This window comes from Chiloscyllium plagiosum, unplaced genomic scaffold, assembly GCF_037043375.1.
Source record: "Chiloscyllium plagiosum isolate Xiang-an unplaced genomic scaffold, Cpla_swu_hap1 HiC_scaffold_16, whole genome shotgun sequence".
Taxonomy (NCBI): Eukaryota; Metazoa; Chordata; class Chondrichthyes; order Orectolobiformes; family Hemiscylliidae; genus Chiloscyllium; species Chiloscyllium plagiosum.
This window is the reverse complement of record NW_028270154.1, coordinates 52,206,658-52,219,525: the sequence shown is the minus strand read 5'-3', so window position 1 is coordinate 52,219,525 and position 12,868 is coordinate 52,206,658. Positions and strand designations below refer to the sequence as shown.

Below are 12,868 nucleotides of genomic sequence, written 5' to 3'. Positions count from 1 at the left end.
GTGCTTACAAAACCACTGGTCCTTTCAAACAGAGCTGTGTTAAAACTGAGCAAAGTACACATATATACACATATTATAAAAGCTTTACTTTTCAAATCAAAAGTACACAGAAACATACTTCTACTGAAGGTCACTTTGGCATAAACACTATGCCATTTCTTTGGGGGAAAAAAAAAGTCATCCTTCAATTTCAAATGTTAGTTGCTCAGATTTCCTCCACAAAACCAACCCATAAAACACAAATAAGCCTCTAAGATATGCACGTAGAAATGAACATACCACAATTGTAAGCTTACTCCTTTTTGTGCGTGTATGCATAATCTAGAGGATATAAACCCCTGAATTATTTTTAAAAATTGAGTCATTAACCTGCTGATGTAATCTGTCAAAGTATACCTATGCTCATCAGCACAACACACCACTCAATTGGGAGAAGGGCTCACTTTGGTTTACATTCTTAAGTTATTTAAATTCAATGAACTGTCGAGTCTAAAACATAAATATTTACCTAAATAATGTGACTGTTTACACTGTTGGTGTAAATTTAAACAGGTATTAAATTTTAACTGTGAATATTATGCTAAAATCCAAAATTTATATAGGACTGTTGCAGGACTTTTCCCAGTGTAAAACAGGCAGTTGAAGGGTCAGAGCTTGTAAACAACATTATGCCTCCCAAAACAGAAAAAGTGGATTTCGCAGAAAGTAAAAAACCAGAATAAGTCAAAATATATTCCAACAGGAGTGAGATACTCTTTGAACAACACATGCCAGCAAAAAAAAACTATCCCACACAAACACCAGTATGAAAAAGGTAAGATTCTATATTCATATTTTATAGCTAGGCTATATTAACAGTTCTCTTGTGGATTTGTACCTCATTGTCAGAAATTCCATGTATACCATACTGCTGATGAAGATTATGAAGTGCCTTTGCTATGATTCAAAAAAAAATGTATGGGGAAAGGTTTTAAATGCTGACAGATACTCTTAACATCATGTATCCATCACCTATACAGAATTGTTTAGATAATCTACTGTACATATGTGGGGCGTTAGATGCAGAAATTGCACTTCCCAATGTGTGAGGGACTATTTACTAAATCAAAACACTGTTACATTAAAGGAAAGAAAGCTCATTATAGTAATGGTGGTGATTATTAGTTCTATTTAACAAGTGTGAAAAAAGTCCTTTCTCAAACAGCAAATGGATTGGATAATCAAAATTATACATACAAAATAAATGCAGAATGCACCATGGTGGTTATGTTGCTTATTGTACAAACAATAGATTAGGCATATAGATTATATCTAAAGGGCAATGAGTGTACAATGCAGTACCGAGTTTAAACTGATCATTTAATGCAGTCTGCTGTCATTCTGTGGAATTATGCATGAATTATTAAATGGAAACCGGTATTTACAGAGGGAGCTATTCTCAGGCCACCTCAAGTCACTCCGCAGGAAGAACTTTTCTGAATTTCAGTCACCACAATTAGGTAGATAAGCACTGCACCATCCAACTTGCACACAACAAATTAGATAGCCAATGGTTAATCTGTACCATTGATGCTAAATGTTAATATTGACACAGAAAGGTCCTGGCTCTTCGTCAGGTGCTACAGGATTTTGTCTAGTATGTCCAGTTGAAATTAATGGAACAAGCACACAAAACTAATTTCACATCTCATCAAAAAGACTCCACATTGGGAAGCATTCTGCATTGCACAATTTGCATTTAAGCACCAGCATAGATTATGTGTTTAAATTCTGGATTGGGGCTGAGACCTTCATATTCACTAGCAAGTTGTTACTAACTGAATAGAGTTTACTCTCTACTGTGTGTATCCAAACATTCATTCATTTTATTTTTTTAAATATCAAAAAATACTGCTCTATATGCCTAATATCAAAAAATACTTCCAATACTGCTGATATAAATTAAGGAATTATTAGATATATTGTTCAAAAGAATATCTTAACAATCCCACCAAAATAAAAAGTTATAACATATTATTTGCTTCAGTTTACACAACAAATCATAAAGCTTCAACTTCTGTGTTGTAAAACCAAACTTCTACTTCTTGTGAAACAGGATTTTTCATCTATATAAACAAATACTCATGGTAATTTTAAAATCAATCCAGTCTCATTTCTAAAGGTCAGTAGATGTAGATCCCAATAAAAGTTTTGCTAGAAATTAACTCAACTGCTAAGTAGAACAGCACTTGTTAACTGTTTTGTAATAGAAACCAGAGACCCTACAAAATAGGTAAACAATTAATAAAAGTAAACACAGACCCTGAAAAGGTGATACATGCCCTGAGCACTTCCCTGTGCTTCCTCCCAGCACTTCTTGCTAAATAGTGTCTCTTCTATCTCGCTGCCCCGCCTTCTCCAAATAGCAATACAGAAGAGATCTGGAACAAGAGATACAACTAAGGTAGATTTCTGTAGTTACCTCAGAGCACAGGAGACCAGATCACACTTTACAAGGACAGTAAACATTGAGATAACTGGATAAATGGAATAAGGAATGACAAACACAGAGGACTTCCTTTAATGCACAAAAAGGTGGAATGTGAAAGATGCAGGTGACGGGGTCACTTTTGATTTTGACTGAACTGCCTATAAAAAAGGTGCCTACTTTAATTTTAAATCCATTATTTTAATTTCCCCAAATCATAAATCAACATGATCACCATGATCAACACATGAAATTTGCTTCTCATTTGAGAAGCATTCTTTGCATGACAAGAAATACAGACATATTCTGCTTGTTTAATAGATAGCAAACAAATGCAGAGAATTTTAAAAAATGGTTTTACCAAATTGTTTCTTTATTTTTCAGAGGAGGCCAGTATATAGGACATTGCATGTTTTACGTGAAGTTTTGCAGAATTTGAACCACACTGTAAAACAAGCTTGAGTTTACAATGTAGACAATAAAGGCAGCAATCCAGACTACTGCCAATGGAAAAGAAGGATTCTGCTTTCCATCTGTGCTGTTAAAAGTTTTGAAGCCCAATGAATCCAAACAGCAGCAGCAAAAGACGAAGGGCCACAGAAACACACTCACTGCAAAGCCTTCCACATACCTTTAAAATTTTGGGAGGCTTTGTAATTTTTTTAATTGCTAGTTTAGTTGGAAAGAGTTGTTTAAATATTTCACAACAATTACAACAATTAGTGTACGAGGAAACACACGCTCCCTAGAAAATAAATAAATAAATAGATAGATAGATAGATAGATAGATGGCCAAACAGTGCGCTAAAGCTTTGTTGGGTCACTAAAAATCCGTCACTCTTGCTCATCTGTAATTATTAGACATCAAACAGCTAGCAGGCCTAGGGCCTTTGCATTCTTCTCAATGCAGCGTTACAATTCAGGCCTCAACATGATCCGACAGAAATGCAAACGGTCCCGGCATTGACCATGCAATAATCCCGATAAATACAACAACAGAAAAATAAACCGACGCACTAAGTCGCCGCGTAGGCTGAGCAACCATTGAAAGGAAAGGAAAGGGGGGAAAATAAGGAAATATAAAAAAAAGATAAGGCAGCACCAACAAAAACAAGGCGGGGGCTGCTCGCGGTTAAAAAAAAAGCACAAACAAAAGCCAGCTAAGGATAGGGATCCGAATGCAATCGGAGCAAAGCTGCCTTGGTGCAACCTTCGTACAATGCAAACATACGCCCAAATATTGCTATCCGAAATATGCGCAATACTGTGTTTAAAAAGCGTTTAAAAGCATGCACATATACCTGATTTAGCTTTTTAATCTGACATCGCTTTAATCGCTGATCTTGCCCACTTCATCCTCCTTCACCTCTCATTACATGTTCAGTGCTTTCCTATTATCTAAGAGCTCTCTTTCTTTCTCTCGGATTTTTTTTCCCCTGCCTGGGTCCTCCAAGGCTCAAAATGGAACCGTCCAGGGGCGTCACCAAACATAAATAGGTAAGTAATCGTGCTGGGTTTTCACCAATGCGGTTTTCTGGCGGATCCCCGTTCACAAGGCGGGCTCTCAATTCCTGCATTGGGTGGTGTGCAGAGCCAACGAGCGGCTACTGCCGGGGCATGCTCCGGGTTGCATGGGCTGGAGCGGCTGGCAGCTCTCTGCTTTACCCCCACAGCGTGTAGCTTTCATTGGACTGCGCGCCCTGAAACTGGCTACGCCAAACAACGCTGCTGATTGACAGCTGAGCCCAGATCCCAGGCAAGAGGCACACATGTACACACGACTGCAGATAGTCGGCAAGATCTATTCAGCTCCAGCTGACTACATCTGTTCTAATATATGTATATAAGCAAAAATCAACAAAAAAAATCCAATATGTGAGCACTTGAAAAGTCACTTGCTTCAGTCCAGGAGTTTGTTAGCACTGCTACAGACTTCTTTGTAATGTTCTGCTTCCCTCCCACGCTGCCTCTTTTAAACAAAAAGAAGGCAGAGCGGCGAAAATGAACTCTGCTGCTGACTCTCTCAAATGAAAATAAACTCACTTCAGCTGGCCTGGGCTGACGTGCATGACGCAGGTCACATTTTGTTGCTTCGGGCAACAAGATAGTCCAGCCCACAATGACATCGCCGTGTTGTGGATTACAGCTGGAGGAGTAATTTTACATTCTTTGTGTGTCTTGGCTTCAGAGCACGACCTGCATCCTGCTCCTCTGGACCTCTTTGGCAGACACCAGAGGGACCTCCCAGAGCTCAAAATGCCCACGATGCAACTGAAAGACACCAGACTAATAGCGATGGAAACCATGAAAGAGTTAAGCATGCTAAAGTGGACCAAAATCTTCAGCTAGCTGGAACGCATGACCTGATAGCCAAAAGAGAAGTCATTTCTAGAAAGAATAACATCCAAAGTTGTACTTTTTTTCTTAAAATAAAAAAGCGAGTTCACTATTGTTTAAACGTTGAGTTCGTTCTGTTCAATGGAAACCACCACAATCAGTTTTAAAGAGTAGGATCAAACTGCTCCCAGAATAGACTGCTGCACCCTGTCAATCCGAGTCTCTGTCGTCACTGTGGTCACGGAAATCGGGCTATTTATACTGGCGAAAGCACCCAAACCGAAGGAGGAGGAGGAGAATTGCATGTTTGCTTCCTGTCGCATTGAATGAAGTGGCTGGCGATGCATTTCAAAATTGCCATGCATAAAAAAAAACAGGAATTTACTGTCACTCCTCATTCTGGAATGAGTTACAACTTCACTGTATCCAGATAGTCCAGATGCAAACAACGTGAATCATTTTATACTCTTTAACATCTAAAATATCTGCTTTGTAGATATGGAATTAAAACAAAATGATTTCCAGCTAAGTCAGATGCAGTAAATGGTTTGACCAAAAGCTTTGCCAGCGGATGTGTTTCAAGAACTGGTTGTTGACACGAATGCCTTCAGCTACAATGAAGCAATGGTGGGGGAGACAATGTATAAGCAGCCAAAAATCAGACAAATAGATAGGATGGAATGAACGAGGTTTGTCACGGATAGTAGCTTTGGTCTACAAATATTTCCTGAAGGAAACTGGCTCATTCAAGAAAGAAAATATGTATGAAATCTTATCATGCTTAATGTAAACTAGTCAGATAAGGTAATGAAGCTGTTAATTGTGTGTGTTGACTACACCAAGATCTGTATATCTGAAATAGGAGAGATTAAAAGTAGGATTGTCCAGTGGGACATCCAAAAGAATGACCAACGTGAAAGTAAGGGAATGTTTTCTTCTGGCAACAAGGGCAGTATTACATGACATAAGTGACGAAATCAACTGAAAAGTATCTTAGCAAATGGAGGACCAAAAGCAAGCCCCATCAAAATTTCTAAGTGCTGTTTTAAATAACTTGGAGGTAAGGGTGTCCAGCTTGACATCAGGGCAGCATTTAACAGAGTATGATGTCAAGGAGTCCTAGCAAAGCTGAAGCCAGTGGGATTGAGGGGGGAAACTGTCATTGGTTGGGGCCACACCTAGCAAGAATGATGATGATTGCAGTTAGAACATAGAATAGTGCAGCACAGTGCACTATTCGGTCCTCTATGTCGTGCTGACCTTTTATCCTACTCTCCGATCAAACTAACCTACATACCCTTCATTTTACTATCATCCATGTGCCTATCCAAGGGTTGTTTAAATGTCCCTTAAGTATCCAACTCTACGACTATTCCTGGCAGTGCATTCCATGCATCCACCACTCTCTGGGTAAAGAACAGACCTCTGACAACTCACCTGAACCTTCGTCCAATCACCTTAAAATTATGCCCTTCGTGATAGTCATTTCTGCCCTGGCAAAAAGTCTCTGGCTATCCACTCTATGCCTCTCACCATCTTGTACACCTATAACAAGTCACCTCTCATCCTTCTTCACTCCAATGAGAAAAGCCATAACTCCCTCAACCTTTCTTATTGGAGATCCACAGCTCAGCCGCAGGATATCACCAAAATGTATTGTCCTAAGTCTGACCAACATGTACATGGAAATGAGGAAGAGTAGGCCATTTGGCCATTCAAGTCTGCTCCACCATTCAACAGAATTGGTATGATCATATATCTCAAATGCGATATTCTGACTTTATCCTCTACCCCATCTAGGTTCACAGAGATGTGCAACACGGAAACAGAATCTTCAGTCAAACTCATCCATGCTGACTAAACTAATCTAGTCCCATTTGCCAGCACTTGGCCCATATCCCTCTAAAGCCCTCCTATTCATATACCCATCCAGATATCTTTTAAATGTTGTATTCGTACCAGCCTCCACCACTTCCTCTGGCAACCCATTCCAAACACATACCACCTTCTGCGTGAAAAAGTTGCCCTTTAGGTCCCTTTTAAATCTTTCCATTCTCATCTTAAACCTATGCCATGTAGTTCTGGACTCCCCCACCCCAGGGAAAAGACCTTGTCTATTTACCCTATCCATGCCCCTCATGATTTTATAAACTTCTATAAGGTCACACTCAACCTCCAATATTCCAGGGAAAACAGCCGCAGCCTATTTGTGTTTAAAGTCTTTTTCAAAAAAAACTGTCTTTCTTGAATATATTTAATGACTTGACCTCTGCTGCTTTGTGGTGGAGAATTCCTCAGGTTCATTATCCTTTGAAGGAATTTTTCCTCATCTCAGTCCAAACGTGTGACTGTCTTGAGCTGACATGGAGGTCTCGACCTTGTGTAGAGGTCTTCTTTATCTTTGGCTTCCAGGTAAGTCCAGTGCCCTGGCAGGCAGTCTTATCCTGACTACATCTTCAGGGTATTCCATCACACTTTAATCAGCTTGCCCTGAGCCCAGCAGTGTCCACTGAACTGTTTTGAACTTTGTCTTAATTTTACTTTAAAATTATTATGTATGACTTCTGACATTGATGTAGGCACCATGGTGGTACTACTTATAAAACTTTTCACTGTATTTTTCCATGTAAAAGTAGATGTGACAATACATTTCTGTTCTAATCTATTCCATATCCCAAGATTATGTCCCTGGTTCTAGACTCTCCAACCAAGGAAAACACCCTCCCTGCAGCTAGTCTGTCTAGATGAGAGTGGTGCTGGAAAAGCCCTTCATTCCTGAAGGGCTCTTGCCCAAAACGTTGATTTTCCTGCTCTTCACATGCTGCCTGACCTGCTGTGTTTTTCCAGCACCACTCTAATCTTGACTCTGATCTCCAGCATCTGCAGTCCTCACTTTCATCTAGTCTGTCTAGCCCTGTTAGAATTTTATATATTTCAATCAGATCCCCACTCATCCTTCTAAATGAGTGTAAATATAGGCTCAGTTGAATCAATCTCTCTTCATAGAACAGTCTTGCCATAGAACAGGTACAGCAGAGGTTTACTAGGCTGGTACCAGGGATGGCAAGAATACCCTTTCTTAGGAAGGAGACCAAAACTGCATGCAATTACTCCAAGCGTGGTCTTACCAAGACCCTTATGACTGCATTAAGACATCTCTATTTCTGAAATAAAGGCTGCTTTGCTATTGGCCTTTCCCTGTCTGCCTACTTACGTCGAGTGGAGTTCAAGCTTACCCAGACCTCTTTGAACATCCACACTTCCCAATATAACATCATTTAAAGAATACTCATCCTCTCTATTTTTCACAAAGTGTATCCAGATGGTACTGCATCTGCCATGTATTTGCTTAGCCATATAATTTTTATAAATCACCTCAAAGCTTCCTTGCATCCTCCTCACAACTCAATCATGCCCTGTCTTGTGTCATCAGAAAAGTTAGAAATGTTGGATTTGGTTCCATCATCCAGGTTCAGTGTACATTGTGAACAGCTGGGGACCAAGAACCACTGCTTGCAGTACCTCACCTGTCACTGTCTACTGCTTGAAAAAATAAGACTCATTTATTTGCATGCTGTTTTCTGAATGTCAACCAATTCTCTATCCATGCCAATATACTGCTCCCTTTTCCATGTGCTTTAACATTGCCCTCTAAACTCTTGAAGGACCTTATTAAAAGCCTTCTGAAATACACCATGTTCAATGGTTCTTTCTTATTTACCCCAGTAGTTACATCCTCAAAAAAATATACAATAGATTTAAGCTTGATTTGCCTTTCACAAACCCATAGTGGCTTTGTTCAATCCAATTAATATTTTCCAAATGTTCTGTTATCACAAATTTTATAATAGACAACTAGCATTTTCCTCCACATTCGATCTGTATCCCTGTTTTTCTCTCCCTTTTTAAATAGCAAAGTTAATTCTACCATCCTCTAGTTTGTGGGAGCCCTGCTCCAGAGTCTATAGAATTTTGAGATGACAACCAAGGCATCCAATATTTGCAGGGCCACTTCCTTTATTACTCTGGGATGTAGATTTCCAAGTCCCACTGCTTTGACAGACTCTAGCCCCATTAATTTCCCCAGCACCATTTTCTTATTAATATTTCTTTTCTTCAATTCCACCTTGTCACTAGACCTTTGTTTTCCTGGCATCTTTGGGAAGCTGCTTGTGCCCTCGTTTGTGAAGACAGAACCAAAGTATGTGTTTAATTCTTCTGCCATTCTGTTGTTCCCTATTATAATTTCCCTGGCTTTTAACTTTAAGGGATCTATATTTGTCTTTCCTAATATTTTTCTCTTTACATATTTATAGACGTTTTTATGGTCTATTTCTACGTTCCCTGCAATTCTACTCTCATTCTCCATTTTCCCCTTCTTGATCAAAACTGCTTTACCAAAGGCACCATAAATGTCCGAAGTGTGGTATTCCCAGATGGCTGCACAATATTCCATGTGCAATAATACCTGGACAACATCTAGGTTCAGGCCGATATGTAGTGAGTAATATTCCTTCCACACAAGTAACAAGTAATGCCAATCTCCAACAAATGCTTTGACACTCAAAGGTATTACCATTGTTGAATCCATTTAAAGAAATTTCACAATTGGATGCAAGTTTGCTCGCTGAACTGGAATGTTTATTTTCAGACGTTTTGTCACCATACTAGGTAACATCAATGAGTCTCTGGTGAAGCCTTCTCAAAACTCACTAAATTTCACAATTCTTAACAAGCCAGCATTCCATTGACTAACAAAAACTTCAATTGGAAAAGCTATCAATCTGTGGCTACTTAAAAGTTAAAACTAGAATTAGACTAAAATAAATGGTTTTAAGATTTCCAATGAGTAACTTGATTAGAACCTTTAGAAATCAGGAAGGGAGACCAAAATTGATACAGGGGGACAAATAAAATGAAAACAAACTAGCAAGAAATATAAAAACAGATTATAAGTTCTTCCACAATTAAATGAAACAATAGAGTGAAACATTTGAGCATGGGTCCTTCTAACTACATGATATTTCAGCTCTTTGTATTGATGGAAAGAGTGACCACACAAATGGAGCACTAATCATGGCAGGAATTGAGTGAATGTAGGATCCCACCCAATGGCCTGCACACTTGGTCTGCCAGTTTAAATTGAATGGAGAAAAGCCTCACCTTGATGATTCAGCACAGTCAATGTAGTCCAGCAAAATCACTCCTACTCTGTTAGCAGCATATTGTGTGATGTCCAGGAAAGGGAAGATGGAGAAAGGCTCCACAAACATGAGGTCTCTGCTGAAAATCCTCCACTTCCCCTCCAACCCTCACTCCAAATTAGTTCCCCATGTGCTGCTTCCTGTCTCAATGTCAAAACTGGTCTCTGCACAAATGCACTGTTACAAATTGATAGCTGGTTACTAGAATCAGCCTTTATTCTGAGTCACATTGAGCTACAGATTTCAACATTACAAACATACATCTCCCAATAGAATTTCAACAGTTTCAGTAAGTGAGAGGTGACCTCATAGAAGTTGATAAAATAATGAGGGGTATAGATAGAGTTAATGACATTCTCTATGATTAGGGATTTTTAAGGTGAGAGGAGACAAATTTTAAAAAGGCATGGCGGGTGGGGGGGGGCTGCAGGGGAGCTTTTTATTAAACACAGAGGATGATTCGCATGTGGAATGAACTTCTTGAGGAAGTGGTGGATGTGGGTACAATTACAACATTTAAAAGACATTTGGATAAGGACATGAACAGGAAACATTTGGATAGATATGGGCCAGAAGCAGACAGGAGGCACTATGTTAGTTTGAGATTATGGTCAACATGGACCAAAGGATCTGCTTCCATGCTGTTTGACTCTATGACAATGACACTAAAGTATCTTTAAGTTATTTTTGATCTAACTGTTCTTTCATGTCATGACACACCTCTATTTTAGATCTAAAGGCTGGAATCTTCTCAGACACTGAATGATGTGGGCATTGGAGAGTCAACTGGCAACATCGAATGACAGAAATGAGGCTCTTGAGGAAAAAAAAAAGAGTCTTGTTCTGCAACTGAACTTTGAACAGTGAGCCGAGATTCTCGCTAGTGAGTGATGAGAGGTCTGTTTGCATCTATGTGCAATACCATTTGTACCTAATCTTGTCTCCCTGACATTGCATTGCCTATTCTATTCTACCACGTGCCAGATAGAAATTAGACAGCAATGCTTCCCAATATGGAAGTCAGAGGATCCAGCTCACTACTTGCTCCTCCAGACTGCAGTCCTGAATATCTCAGGGCACACTGCATTGCCAACAACAGCCTATTCACCATAGTCATCCACGGATGTTGGCTTCACAAATGTACTGGTCTCTCGGTATCTTCAGTTCACATCCCTGACTCACTCATAATACAATACCCCACTTCAGTGCTGCACTTTGGAGCACCACGAAACCCTTCATTTTAATGCAGATGCCAGGGCACTTTGAGAGCAGGGACAAGCTCTGAACTCATGAATTGAATCAGGATGCATCTCAGGGCTCTTGCTCTTTATTGCTCACTCACATTGCACCTTTTTGGATGCTCACAGCATCTCAGTCTTGCTTTTTTGCATGTTTCCTCTTCAGCCAGAGCATAAAGGCTTACAATATTTCTGTCTTGACTTGCTATCTAGTTTAGACACAAAGCCATGCAGCCTGTGAGTGATCAGGTAAGGGGGTAACCATGTTGTTATACGACACTGTGCTTTATCAATGTTACACCTATACCAGTACCAGCAGTTTGCAAACACAATGGCATGTATGTCAGTGAAATGGACATATCTCAAGTCTGAGGGGAGTAGTCTTCAGTCTGATTAAAGGAAACAGCCTTTAGTCAGGGTAAAGGCACAGTAAGTCAAGAGAAAGTCCAATATCAGTCCAGGGGCTTGGACTTGGTCAGTCAGGGGTCTGGTGAATGAGCCCTGTACATCCAATTCAACCAGTCCGTTGGGGAGCTGTACGACCATCAGTTAGGAATGCCTCTCCAAGTTGCTAAGGAAGAAGGGCCATGGTCAGTCCAGAGGTGCACGAGCATAATCAGGGATCGAACAGCAGTAGGAAAGCTGGTGAAAGTCGCATGTAGGGATTGGAGGCAACACACTGGGAAGCAGAGAGGACAATAATTGTGAAGAGAGTCAACTCAATATATTAAGGCGAGAGACAATAGAGTATTAAAGAGTAATGGCCACCATTCTCGATTTGATACAGTTATGGGGTGGGGTGGGGGGGTGCAGTGGAGAACTGTGGATGAGTATGCTGTATGTCTGAGGCTCAGAGGGTAATGTGGGGAAACAAACATTTAAATAAATGGGCCGTGTAGGAATGTGGAGATGATCAATGCTGATGGGGTTGTCAGGGAGGGCAAAGAAGTAAGGAATATGAAGATTAGGGCGAGGGGTCTTTACCCACACTGAGAGGCTGAGCCTGTGAGGACTGATGCCTGTTGCCTTCTCAGCCAAATCACAAATGTACAGTGGAAATTAAAATGGATAACATCACACCCAGAGTACTTGTTTCATTCTCTGAAGGAGGAGCCCTTCAAAGAGCAATAGCATTAAACAGCAACCCATAAAGTATTGTCGAAGGTTATCACAAAATTCTGTGGTCCTTACGCATTGACCAATCCCGAGGAGTAAGGATCCTAACCAAGCACTCTTAACCCCATCTTGACCCACTCTTGAAAAAGGGTTATGCCTGGAATGTCAACTCTCTTGCTGCTTAGATGCTGCCTGACCGGCTGTGCCTTTTCCAGTGCCACACTTTAAAGACTCCGACTCTCCAGCATCTGCAGCCCTTCCTATCTCCTAACAATATAAATCAATCCTACTAATGGCTATGAGGCACAGGCAATGTCGTGTGGCTAATTAAAAAGGATTCACCTGAGTTGCCAAAGTAGCAATCACCTTCCAAATCTGAACAAGATGTAAGAGCTGTTCACTTTACACCCTGAACCACTATCATTGTTAGTAGCTGTCTGTGAAGAAAATTATAAACGACAAATAGGTTTCATGATCTTTTCCCCCCCAAAGGTGACACAGCAGTG

General features: G+C 40.2%; 1 protein-coding gene across 4 annotated transcripts in view; it reads right to left on the bottom strand.

The window, feature by feature from the left end:
- rnf44 (ring finger protein 44) overlaps window positions 1–12,868 on the bottom strand; it is a 150,532-nt gene that overhangs the window by 91,277 nt on the left and 46,387 nt on the right. Inside the window, exon 1 of one of the 4 annotated variants that reach the window (XM_043703743.2) lies at window positions 3,769–5,025. The exons of the other annotated variants lie outside the window; for them this stretch is intronic. The gene's annotated coding sequence lies outside the window, so the exon portion shown is untranslated. Of the gene's footprint in view, window positions 1–3,768; window positions 5,026–12,868 lie in introns of those variants that run through there. 4 annotated transcript variants of the gene reach the window in all.